The sequence below is a fragment of the Amphiura filiformis genome, chromosome 4 (assembly GCF_039555335.1).
Source record: "Amphiura filiformis chromosome 4, Afil_fr2py, whole genome shotgun sequence".
Taxonomy (NCBI): Eukaryota; Metazoa; Echinodermata; class Ophiuroidea; order Amphilepidida; family Amphiuridae; genus Amphiura; species Amphiura filiformis.
In genome coordinates this window covers 20,452,226-20,466,735 of record NC_092631.1, presented here as the reverse complement: position 1 = coordinate 20,466,735, position 14,510 = coordinate 20,452,226, and positions in this window count along the sequence as shown.

Below are 14,510 nucleotides of genomic sequence, written 5' to 3'. Positions count from 1 at the left end.
ATACAAATCAGTTACCAAATGCCTTTAATAGTTATTTTGTTGGGCAGAGTAACCACCACACAGGTATTACTCGATAAAATACTGACGATTACAAGATCTGTCCAACAAAAACAAAGCTTTCTAATAATGAGAATTTGCCCCCCCCCCCAAAAAAAAAATGGAATTCAATTGACAAAAAAACCCTAAAATGGCTAAATCAGTTAAACTAGTTAAAGCAAGCCTCACTTTCAAAGTCACTTATGACAAATTAACTATCTGACTTCACAGCATTACCATATTCAAAACCGTGTAATGACAATTTAACTGATTTCTTGTGCGATATAGGCTACTTGTGATCATAATGTAATATAAAATCATATTTTTGTCTCACGCTTAGGTTCTCCATGTTCTTTCTTCCTCCATTGGAGTTTCCTGCCTAATTGTATATGTGTGTATATTTGTGTAATTTAATATCGTATAGGGCTATATTATATTAATGGGTGTTTATTTTGGCACCTTTTGGCCTTCTAAGCTTCTGCTTGTTCAAATTGTGTATATTTTGTTATTGTTTGTATTTAAATGAAATAAAGATACGAAGAATATGAAGCATTTCTTTGAACGCTTATTTTTAACGGCCATACATGATTTTTTTTTTTGGTATGTATGTGCAAGCAGTAGCGTAGCCGGGGTGGGGAGGGGGGGGGGGCATGGGGCACTCACAAGAGAAAATCGGGAAGGTAAAGGAAAAAATAAGTGGAAAGGAGCCCGTTTCCCACCGAAATTCAACCCGATCGTGGGCCAAAATAGTGCGCTGGTACATTTTCCCCAATAATGCACAGTCTCTCTAAAAAATATATATATGTAGGCCTATTTATCCCACCGATAATACCGGATCAAAATGATGCAACCGGTAATTTTTTCGTCTTTGCATCCCTCCACTAAAACTGGGAACATTTACCCCTCCCCCCCACCTCCCACAAGAAAGCTGGCTATAATATTATTTTAGCATTATGAGTATAGAATAACAAAATTAAAATTTGATGGAGATCGTACAAATATAGCTTTAAACATGGCAAACCGATGCGGTCTTCACGATACTGGTTGCGGTATCTTTGTTATCCACCACTTCTGACTTGTAATTCAGTATAGAGGTCTTCATGCGCAGTGAAAGTGGGTGCAGATCTTGAAATAGAGTTTGCCCTTCTCAGCAGGGCAAATTTATAACAGACTACGCCCAACAATGATTGCTATCAACTTTTGTTTTGCAGTGTATATTATTTTGCCATCGACTCTTACACCAGAGACAATTTTGTTACCGCTATGGCACTTTGTTCAATTACGTTTCAATAATGTGATGCGATCAAGCCAAATCAGTCGGAACTCGGAAATATTGATTTTGAGATATAGCCAAACAAAAAAAGTTTTTCCTTTTGTTTTCTGTTGTTTTGGAAACTCTTAAATTGCTCATATCTTTGGAACTGGTTGTTCAATGTCAATGGGGTTTTCTGCAAAATCCAGCTTTGTAAAATGCTTTTTACTATCCTATAGGAAACTGAAAATTTATTATGACCGAGTTCCGACTGATTTTGCTTGATCGCATCACATAATACATTTCAGCTTGTCTTCACACTGTGTCACATCCCAGCAAACATAAAACTTTTTTGACATTATTCGCAAAAGGTTTATAGAAAAGGTTGCCAGAAAAACGTTTAAATGTCGGGTTATATAAAGGGAATATAAAGGCTATAAAACGTTTTCATAACATTCAAAAACAGTTGTTTAATAACTTCTAAGATAGTGTTAAATAAGTGTTGACAAAATATTTGGCAAAAAATGTTTAAAAATGTTGTTGTATTGCGTTGTCATACAAAATGTTTTAAAACGCATTCCTGGCCTTTATATAACGCGACATTTTAATGTTATTAAATCGAAAACCAAAACCCAAAATGTAACTTGTTTAAAATGTTTTGAAAACGTTTAGTGTTTGCTGGGATGTCTCACTACAGTATTTCATCAGAAGTATCAACCTGTTCCACTTTTCGTAGCCATTTTATTATTCGCCTCTTGTCTTCACCATTAAAATCAGTATTTAATGCATCATCTTGGTCACATCTAATATCCATAAGATCTATCGTAGGGACCGACCAGGCTTTCCGAAATTGAGTCCTTTTTGATCGCAGATGAGGCGGTCCTTTACCTGGTTTTTGTAGTTGACCATGTTGAGCCGGGAATCCATACAGTTGAAAAGCTCTCTGTTGCATAAGTTCAACAGGTATATTAAACGGGTATTTATCATGTCGATTGTTTTGTTTTAATTCCAATGATTCCAGTCGTGTGGACTGATCATGACGTTGTAATTCCCGTTTCTCCAAAAGTAAGCCTACTGGCAGAGTCCTCAGTGAAGTTGTAATGCCATCCACACTACACGCTAATCCTAATCCCAAATGTGGATCTCTTTTATAATCCGGTGAATTTTTGTTCGTTTCACTTTTGCTAGTCGTCAAAGTATTGCATTTTTCATAAAGATCTTCTGGTCTTATGACAGGTGTGTTGCAGGAACGCGATCTGGTCCGAGCGGAAGATCTGCTGGGTTGCCTTTGAGCACACACTGCTGCTGCATGTTTGGAGTTGTGTTCAAATCTTGACATCATAAATTCATCTTCATAGGTCGTAATTTTATGATCATATGTCTGTTTATTATATGTAGAAACAACCGTAGATTTAACACTTTTGTGACGGGCCTTTCTGAGTGACAAAAGAGGGGGCTCCACAAGGTTGCCAGTGTAGGTTAACCGCTTGCTTTGCGACATGTTCGAATACACTAATCAAGGGAGTTGATCTGGTAACGTATTTTCCGAAGTGCAGTTAGTAGCTTACAGATGGTTTTGTGGCTTAAGATGCTGAAACATGCAAATATACCACGTAACTAATGAATTCACGAACATTGCTAACCACAAAAGTTTCCAAACTATAAGATCAGCAAATCCTAGTTACGTATCAGAATATTTTGTTTATATCCAACCAGAATAATCCTTCAGTTCATTTTCCGATCACATTGTTCCACCCAAATCCAATGGTGTTGGTTCAATTACAGGTACATTGTGTTGATACAACAGGTTGATTTGCAATACATGACAGCTTGGCTCACTTTCAACAAGTAAATGATTTTCTCGATACATCACCTACAATCAGGCACATCAACTTCGACAACAGAGAATAGGTGAAAACATGCATGCAGAAATGTCCGTTATTTTCAAAACTGGTAATGATGGTCGAATAACAAACGGTATGCAAAGGTCTGATTTGTTTTCTTCTGATGCTCTTGAATGGCAATATCACTTCAAAATAAATTTTACTAAACTGATATTGTTATAAATATTCCTCTTGCAACCGAAACAGAAATGGTCTACAAATTAAAAAACACAATGGCTTTTTAATAGGTTTGTAGACCAACTGGAAAGTACATGCAGAACAAACCCTTAGTTATAACTGAATAAATAATATTATTTAACTTACAGGTACTTGAAGATTAGTTCAAATAATTGAGTGACGTGAACATTCACTTGTCATTGAAGAAACTTAGTTGTTTGAACAACATAATAGTTTCTCTTTTATTTTCATTCATTGAGTATAAGAGAGTTGTTGGTTCCAATTATTTGAACAAGAATAATATTTTTACACACTCTATGCTTTCAATAGGCTATTCTATTTAAAATCCATACTCCCCGTGTGGAAGATTTTGGAAATATCTTCCACAGGCATGACAGTGGGGAGTATGTTTTTCAAATATAATTGGTCAGGGTTAATCATTTTGAAACTCATACTCCCCCTGTATTATTATTATTTTACTTAGATCTTCCACAACTGGAGTGAGTAGGGGAGAGCGGGGAGTGTTCGCCCTATTTTTTTCTGACCAGCCTAGTGATGTCAATTTTAAGGTTAGGGATGACCTGATTAGCCTATGTGAAAGCCCTATGTCTTAGTTATATACGGCCACAATCTCAGAACTATAGGCCTTACAATAGCAACAGGATAGGACAAACAAAAAAGTTTTGCAAAGTGGCGAACTTGCCCCATATTGGGGCAGGTTCGCCCATATGGTGGGGTAAGTTCACCCTAATCACAAAAAAAGGTTAAAACATTGCATAACAATAACATATTCAATGCAAACATTTAGCAAGAGTATATAGGGCATTCATTCTCTTCTGGGGAGTCACTACATTTGTTGCAGGGGTTGGGTCAGGGTAAAATGTAGGGGTCCAAAGTAAGCTTAAACGTATCATGTTTACAACTTCGGGGAAAAATGGATTAGGACATAAACGGTGGTATGAGTAATACCGATATCACATAACTTTAAAAAACATGTTTTTCAGTAGTTTTACCTTGTTTAATGGTTTAATTATCAATATTTTGCATAATATGCTGATGGGGCAGGTCCGCCCTCCAGTTTGGGGTAAGTCCGACCGGGGAAAACATACGCCGAACATGCCCCATCCTCAAAAGGGCGAACGAGCCCCTTGTGCACATTTTTGTATTTTCTTCAGGGTATGCAAAACACAAATCGAATAAGGAGTTTATAACTGCATTAAATCTTTGACAAATCCCATATGTTCCCAATACAGATTTCCATTAAAACCATCTGTATTTATGTATCAATGATAATACAACATTATTAATGCAAGAAAAAATTACGTTTTGGTGTAAATATTTTGTTTTGGCTGTAGTTTGATGAACACGTCCCTATATGTCGCGTAGCTAATATGAGAAGTTTATAATGACCTATGTCACCTAATTTTGCCATCACCAAATTCCCTGATAGCCGTAGTGCTGAGAAACAAGGGGTGGGCGAACCTACCCCTAGGGCGAACACTCCCCGCTCTCCCCTATTGCAAATGGAAGTTACGCAATTTTGTATTCTATTCAAAACTCATACTCCCTCTGTGGAAGACATTAGCTAAATCTTCCACAGTGGGGTATGGATTTTAAATGGAATAGCCCGATGTCGCAAAGACGAATGCTGTATCGTAGTTGCATGTACACTCTGTATTGGGCGATTCCAGTTGCTGGAGAAACTTTTGTTTGAACAATAACGTTCTCACTTTTATTTTATTCATTGAGTATATGAGAGTTTTTGGTTCCAATTATTTGAACAAGAATAACATTAATACACACAATGCTTTCAAAGTCACAAAGATCAATGATGTGTCGTAGTCCCGTAGTTAGCATGTGTAGGCCTATAATATACGTGTTATTTGACGAACTGGGAGATATTTCCAAGTGTTTGAATTACATTGTGTAATTATTTCCTTTCCTTTCAAGACGCATTGTCCCTTTTAATCACAATTATGTTGTTTTCAGTCTTTTCGCCAGCTAAGAGCTGGCTATCTAATTCGGAGATCGTCTTTGTTTGCTAAAGAGATTACGGGGTACTAGCATTGGTTTGAATTACTTAGCAGAACTTTTTATGGTGAAAATACATGTAAGACCTGTTATTCGATTTGTAAGAAAAAGAAAGTATGTTTAGCCGTTTCAACGAATGAAAACGAGTGAGAATTTCAAAAGTTATGGTTTGAAGGAAATATGACATTAAAAGTTATATGCCAGGCCTACAATAGTTTCCACAGCATATCAACGAAAGAAAATGATAGTATCCTTGTTATCAGGCGTTCTTAGATTTACATTTGCAGACATCCTGGAGATCAGCACAGCATGAGATGTGAGTGTATTGATAACATGATTAAAACCTTCATGGACCTAAAAGTCAAAGTAAAAATATCCTATATCCTGTATTGTTTTATGGATAAAAATGACTCAAAATGTCATTTATGAAATAATTGATATCTTAAACATCAGTTTTGTCTTTTAAACAGGACAAATTCGATGTAATTTCAGGGCCTATTTTTGATATGGGTATAATTGATATACATGTAGGCCTATTGAACAATATCAGTCTTTATACATCTTATAATGTGCTATGTATAAATTGCGAATTAATATATAAATTAATATAAAATTAATGTGCATGTATAAGGCAAGTAGGATGGCAGTTTTTAGCCAATTAACTAAAAACTGCAGTGTATTTCTTTATATTAATAATGAACTAAGGGTAGCCTAAAAGGCAGAAAAGACATAATAATTTGGAGTAATTAATTAAAGAGTTGACAGGAAGTTATAGGAGTTAATGTTTAGTTTTTCTGTGCATGTTCTTATCATTGATGGTTTGGTGCAGGCGGCGAATGACATGATAGAGCCGGCAGCTTGTGAAACCGCCCGGCCGTATGGCATTTTCCATATACTCGGTTAGTTTTGTGGGGTTCATCATCGAACCCCCGTGGTTTTAGCTCGTATTTATATTATTTATTAACATATTGGCCTATTTGTTTGTGAAATTCCAAGCGTTTTAAATTTTCAAAATAATCCCATTCAATTACACGGTTGACGATGAAAATGCAATGCGACCTGGTTTGGTGGACTGTCATGAAACATGATGGATCATAAAAAAGAGTGATCCTAAAAATGCCTTCCACCCAAACTAATTACAAGACCTTTTCTGCATTGAAGCTGGCTTCCCTTTTAAAGGGAATTTTATTAAAAATGACCCGGACCTGTTAATCATAACCAGTTTTTGAGGGGCAAAATAACTTACATTTAATACAATAGAATTATCTTCACGACATTGTGAGTTTGAGTAATTTCTTGTTCACAAACAAGACACAATCATTTGTTTATACCATTTATCACAATATTGTCCAAGTGTCTTTTACCCGGCCCTAATTTGTGTTCACATTGATTCCTTCATGTAATGTTACACGAAATTAAGGTTAGGGTTACTTTAGGGTTAGGATTCCGGGTAGGATTATGATTATGGTTAGGCTTAGACTTAAAGGCCCATTCAGTGATTTGCTCATCCGGATGATCGTAAAAATCATCAAAATTCAGATTTTGGTACTTTTGTAATTGGCATAGATGTGCTAACATAGCCTGCTAGTGGTTCGGTCGAAAGTCGTGTATTTTAGACAAAATAAAGCATTTGCATGATTCTGGACTTTTGATACTGACAGTACAAAAGTCCGACTCGAGATCGAAAGAAGCTCACTCTCCACGTACCAACACGCGTTGCGTATTGTTTCTACTACTTATTACATCAGTAGCTACTATTTTAAACAAAATACACAATTTTAACTGTTTTTCATATATGAATTGACCGTTAGTTTGCCTCGGTGACCTTTAATTGCTTATTTTGTTTTCTACTACAAAAATTAAGCGTCTGTTTTAAATCAATTTAGACTCTACTTCCCCGTGTTAGAAACACTGGACTAGGAAGTTTTTCCAGTCGATTGGTGGCGCACTGTACGAAAATCTCGATTTTCTCGAGTCGATCTGAGTTGAAGTAGAAAACCTTTCTAAAACTTCTGTTTTTTGACTAATTTGTCAATGTATTCAGGGAAAAGTGGTTTAATGAAATTCTGTAGACTTATTCTTTATTTCTAAGCAACTCTGACAAATTTCCATTTTTTTCAATGTTCCTGTGAAATCACTGAAAGGGCCTTTAACTGTTAGGGTTAGGATTAGCTCCCCGGATTAGCTCACACGAAACATTGACTCACGCCTTGCATCCTTGTGGTGGTGTAATTGAATATTGTCGGCCATTCCGGTGATCACCCGAGTCATTCCAATTGCAAATAGTTGGTGCATGGATATTAATTTTGTCGGAACTAAAAATGCTACAAACAATGGACAGAATTTACCGAATCAGAATAAAATCAGCTTTTGTCTGTAACGGATAATAATACAATGACAGTCCGACCACTTAACCGCTGTGCCACTGTACAGGGTGTCTCAATAAAAATAGGCCCTATGGAAAGAGGTGCATAACTTAAAATATCGACAGTAAAATAAGAATTTTCTTAAAGTTTCAAAAACCATGAAGTGTCTGCTCAACAGTGGTGCAAAAATGATTCAAATCCGTTCATGCGTCACTGAGATAATTAAGTTTGTACAAATAGACACATTTTTTTACCATTCCAATGGGGTAATACACGTTAACAATAATTGTAGTTTATTATAAAAGAAAACGCCAAGTGTTGCTGAGTAGGTGTTCAAAATCAATCAATCGATCTCCCAAAGAATGTTTTTCACATGTTTCTCTTTGGGTTAAGGGCTCGGATAGCAACGTTTGCACAGTATTTTTGGGGACCTGAGAGCACACCAGACATATCTAATACGAGAAATGTCCTTCTGATGTCAAATATTTTTTTACTTTTTTGAAATTCGCGATACAACACACATTTTATGGCAAATTATTAAAATTTGATATTTTTGGTATTTTTGATGTTTAACCATCCTCGAAGTAAACTTCATCAATCTAATAGTATGTACTTAGGATATGTAGCTGGGATGAAAAACCGACCATCAATTGAACATTTTAACCTTTTTTTCCCAAAAAGACCCATTTTTTGTGTGTGTTTTGTGTTTTGGAGAAAAAATCTTAATCTTCAATATGAAAGGTCAACATTTTTGATTTTATGATAGACAGTTTTTCGTCCCAGTTACACTTTAAGTACGTACATATCAATAAGTTTATACAATTTACTTAGAGGACCGTTAAATTTCAAATTTTTTTAAATCATTTGCCATAAAACGGCATCGTGTCGCGTATTAAAAAATGTTTGATATCAGAAGGACATTCCTCATTTTCGAAATGCAATTCAATATTTCTGATGTGCTCGCAGGTCCCACAAAAAATATGTTAAAATGTCGATGTTCATATATACATTTGTCAAGCAACAGTAGGGCTGAACTTTATATTAAAGTGGCTGAAATATTTGATTCAAAAGAAATTGATTCCCTCAAAATGAAATGTCCAGGTGATAATATTGATGGTGAAATAAACAAAAATTGATAAACAACATCAATAAGAGAAAAGAGGCATCATTGCAATTTCGTAGTTCACATCATATTGCGAATGGTAGTGAGCTTTGGCAAATATTGCATTGATATTACAGATACACTTCTGTAAGTCATGTGGTTCTCGAGGTATGTAGTAAATACTGTGCAAACATTGCTATCCGAGCCCTTAACCCAAAGCGAAACATGTGAAAAACATTCTTTGAGAGATTGATTTATTGATTTTAAACTCCTACTCAGCAACACTTGGCGTTTTCTTTTATTTCTTTTATTATAAACTACAATTATTGTTAACGTGTATTACCCCCATTGGAATGGTCAAAAAATGTGTCTATTTGTACAAACTGAATTATCTCAGTGACGCATGAACGGATTTGGATCATTTTTGCACCACTGTTAAGCAGACACTTCATGGTTTTTTAATCTTTAAGAATTTTTTATATTTTACTGTCGATATTTTAAGCTATGCACCACTTTCCAAAGGGCCTATTTTTATTGAGACACCCTGTATACTCCTGATATGTAAATTATTAACATCAAACTGAATTTGTAACTAAGATTAGAAAGATATTGTTTTCACAGAATTGTTTATATAATACAGACTTAATTATTCAGCTATCGACTGACCGAATTATTATCTGATCAATTCAATTAGTGTTTATATTCATAACGATAGTCTCCATGTACGAGCGTATGTTTAGCGTAATTTAGCTACACTCTAATTTCACACTATTCATTTTTCTGAATAGAATCCCTACTCATTTATTTTTAATCGCGTAATTATTCGTTTTGATGAGATATACTGTTCATTTTGATTAGGTATATTATCACTTTGAACCGACAATCTTATCAAAATGAATAGTTTCCGTTTTATTTTAACAAGTACCTATTTAAATTGAAAAGATCTCCAACTCATGATTTGACAAGATTATCCATTTAAATTTAACTTTGAAAGGGTTCTATTATATCCCCCTCGGAGAAGACAAACTATTCAAATTTATTTTTTTGGTCATTTTTGACAAGAACCTATTCATTTTTTTCTAAATTACAAGGCAATCTTATCAAATTTAAGTTTCTTGTCATTTTGATGATAATATCCAATTCATTTTGAAGAGAAATCTGTTATATACCCATCCGAATAGTTTCCCTTGTCAAATTTGATAAGTTTCTATTCAAAAATGGGTAGATCGTTTTAAGAGTGTAATATTTAGAAACAAGAATTGATTTATAAAGTTCAATTCATTATCGATTAAGTTTAACTGGGATCAATAGTAGGTTTTAAATTAAAACAATCTTATTACTTACCTTAAATTGACAATATACATGATACTCGACAATTAAAGTAAGACATGAAGTCCAAATCTGATATCGTTCGTTGGTTCATTGTTGCATGCATTTTTTTAAAAGATTTACGAGAAAAATTTATTGCAAGGATGAAAAGAAGCATGTTCATGACTTCACATTGCACCGGATTTTACTGGTAAGTCAAATCAGAAACGTAAATTGTTTATCCACCCAGGCGACGCCGTGCATGGAAAACGCACATTACTATCCGGGCCATTTTCAGTCACACTTTATTTGTTAAGGGATCGAATAGCGACGTTTGCACAGTATTTTTCATGGACCCTGAGAGCACAGCAGACACACAAAATTGGATTCTGAATAATGAGGAATGTCAAGAGGAATGTCGAAGTAGAGAATTATTATAGCAATAATTAAAATCCAAGGTGGTAATATCGAATCGACACATTGAGATTCTTTTTCACAAGAAATCTGATTTGCGTTGATTTGCTTGTTTGTTTGTTTATTCATGCGTAAGTTTAATCTACACCAGGCACAAAAAGAAACTCGTCAGTTATATTCATCCTTGCTGTTCAATAACTTGATAAGTTTGGATTATTCTGAAATATACATTTTGTTAATTAGACTTTTCTTTCTCAGTTGACACCCTGTTCGTGAACATTGAGCAAGAATTGACCAAGATATGCGCCTCCAAACTATCAAACCCCAAAATGAAAAGTTGCAATTTTAACGATTCAGTTGTGCCTGGTACACTGTGTGCTTTATTGATTGGCCCGTGGTGCTTGTGTGCAATACAACGATGCGTTCCCATTGAAAATCGTTGAAAATGCAACTTTTGATTTTGTGGTTTGAGGTTTTGGAGGCGCATATCTTGGTCAATTCTTGTTCGTTTTTCACGAACAGGGTGTCAAATGAGAAAACAAAGTCCAAATAACAAAATGTATATTTCAGAATAAACCAAAATTATCAAGTTATTGAACAGCAAGGATGAATATAACTGACGAGTTTCTTTTTGTGCCTGGTGTATTTGAATGAAGTATATGGTTAATGAACTTTGAATAAAGTGACATACTTTCTTCCATTTTCACCAAAGAATTTAACTTCCGTATTTACACTCTCATTGATAAAAAATTGTATGAACTAGAATTATTGTTGACCCTCGCACCCTTTTAACTCAATTGAAAACACTCTCGATGATAAAAGTTTTGTTTCATTTATCATAAAATTGTAAAATATATTTTGCTGAAAGAAGCCAATTTATCATGTATATAAGTAGGCATGACTAAGAATACATGTTGGTGTACATCGCTTAAGTAGAAAGCAAACTACATGCTTTTAAATGCCAAAACGTTGTCATTTGTTTCTTCACTATATATATTTGTGTTGCTGTCATCAATTGAATATCCGTGTAAGACGTTTGAAAATTATGCAAAATATTACAAGGAATAGTACTGAATATTTTACACAGAAAATGCACTTAAAAGCAGGTCTACAATTTTGATTAGTTCGGTCTTTTTTTTCTCTCAACAACGTTGTTCAGAACCAGCAGAGGAAGTTCTGGTGTGACGTGTATATATCTCCTTCTTTATCATGCTTAGTGTGGAATTATATGTAGTATACCGTATTGTATAAAGAATGATATCGCTAAGATGTTTCATACGTGCAACATCAATATTGCTGTTATTTCATCTAGTATTTGCAAATTCGGATAAATTTCAGGTAAGAACAATTCAGTTGATATTTTTAATGTATCTGTACATTGCCATCATAATCACTACCATGATTATCACTATCGTCATCATGATCATCGATTCATGATGATTAGGCCAAAAAAGTGTTTGATTGGCGTAACATAAAAAAAATTAGGGTAGGTCGGCTACGACTACTTTTGTATATGGTTTTAACGGGACAAAAAAATCAATTTCAGTCTATTTTAGCCCAAATGGAAGGCTAATCCTTTGTCTTGGTATTTGATGGACTAATGCGCGTAAAGCTCGCAAAATTGTGCAATTTTGTCCAATTAAGAAGGATTTTTAGAGGGCGGCTCCCATGGAAAAATTTAAAGAGGGACAGTAGCGTAGCGTCATACGGGCAAGGGGGCCGTGCCCCCAATCGATCTCAAAATTTAGAAAATCCCATAGGAAAATTGTCAAAAAATGGCTTTTATCACCCCCCCATCAGACCCGGTGCCCCCTCAACCATGGTCGGTGCCCCCACCCAATATGATGACCCACGCTACGCCACTGAAGGGGGACGTACAACCGCCCGCGCTTATATGATTGCCATAGCCATCGTCATCTTCGTCGTTATCCTCACCAAATCACACCGTAATTTTACACTGTGTTATTTTCAGAGATCTGACTGGCAGGAATATAATGGATCTTGTTATCTTGCTCTGTACAAAAACGCTGGTTTTAATTGGGACGACGGTGAAGAAGCATGTGGTTCCACCAACACTGCGAGTCACCTTGCAAGTATTCACAACCAAAGAGAACTATATTTCATTAGCGGGATTCTTTCCATCCGTAGCACCTATTGGATAGGCCTTCGTCGTCAACAAACTTCGGTATGTACTTGTTATGCCTATAGGCCCCATTAATTTAAAAGTTGGTTTCTTCGCCCCGATATCTTCATGGCAGAAATCGCCATGATGGTAGACCGAATCCATTTGTTCATCAACAGCCACGCATGGCCATTTTGTTCCGACCTGTTTAATAGCTTTGAGACACATAATGGGCCGAGGGACATCCGACTAAGGCTATTGACAATAACCTGGTGACTGATCTCTGTAGATGTTGGAGTCTGCCAGTCTGGTACGTCATCTCATTTAGACTGCCTCCACCAGTGGTATACACTGCACTATAGTACCATGTTATGTTCGGTGACCCAAGTATTTTCGAATGAGAGCAGCTGTCATTGTTTCTGTCCTGCGCCATATAAAATCTGAATTTTGGTCAATTTTTGATTTCAAAACGCACGGTTCTTTGTCAATACGCTGGCTAACGACTATCATGTTCTTTCAACACATATATTCAAGTGCAAGCCTTACAATTGGCTTCTTTATAAAGCAAAAATTACGGGAGATATTCATCATTTTCTACCCCGGTATTCAAAGATTTATCATCTGAATATCAAATCGTGCATAATATATACACGTGTATTGATCCCGGGTATTTTTTAGTTTCCCTGCTGTGCAATATAATTATTTCCCAGGCGATGTCGCTATGCCGCGCGCATTTGTAATGCCGGAATTGTCAAAAAGTCTTTTTTACTTTTACCATTGAAAACATGAAAGAAGGCTGTGATTTGTTGCTGCAGTCGACAGATAAAATTTCCGAATAAGGTTAAGGGCTCTGATAGGGCAAGCTTAAAATGCGAGTAACTGGAGAGGGGAAGTGAGGAGTTACCCCAAATCACAGCGCCAGGTAATGACTGGGCCGCCGAGTGCGCATGTGTGTTTATTTTGAAGGTTCATGTTTGTTTTAAATTTTGGGACGTTTTTCCTAAATTTGATATTTTTGGTGATATTTCAAGAAAGCGACATGCCAAAGACAAATCCTTGGGAACATACTTTGTCATTGTTAATACAGCTCTTTTTTGCATACCTACGTTACCATTCGTTTTGGTGATTTACTATATATCATATATTTTGTGACTGCATTTTGGCGTTTTCAATGCGTTTTAAGCTTTCCGTGAAATTAACGCTTATATCAGGGCATGCTCCTTTTAGAATTTAGGTATGATGGTCGGCTATTGCAAACAATAGAATGCAGATTGGATCGGGATAAATGTCGTATTCCTCTATGTGGGTCTCTTGACGATATGATTACTTTGAATTCATTGTAACAACATCAAAATATACCTCTGAATATAGGGATCGTGGATGCGTTCGAAAAAAAGCTGTAGTCTTTGGCGCCGTATCAATATCTCATAAAAGACACGACTAGCGAGTATGTTTTATATTTCCCGCATGAAAGCTAGCGTCTAAGCCTATTCTACTTTTTTGTATACGCTGATTGACCATTTTTATGATTTATTCCAAAATGTGATTGGTACCTGCATGAGGTATCTCTTTGTACATTGGCCTACCATTAAGCAAGCCGGCTAATGACTGACCTTTTTAGGCTTGATTGGGAACTGTCATCTTCTATAAAGCATACGGTATAGGACCTGGTCACTACATAATCCTACAGGAACACAGTAGTTTGAAAATGGAGTGAAAGGCCCATTATTGATTAGGCGCGGATATTAAAAGCACATCTCCTTTGCGTGTATAGCAGAAAATGATAAATAATAGAATGTTTACAGATCCTGGAAAGAAT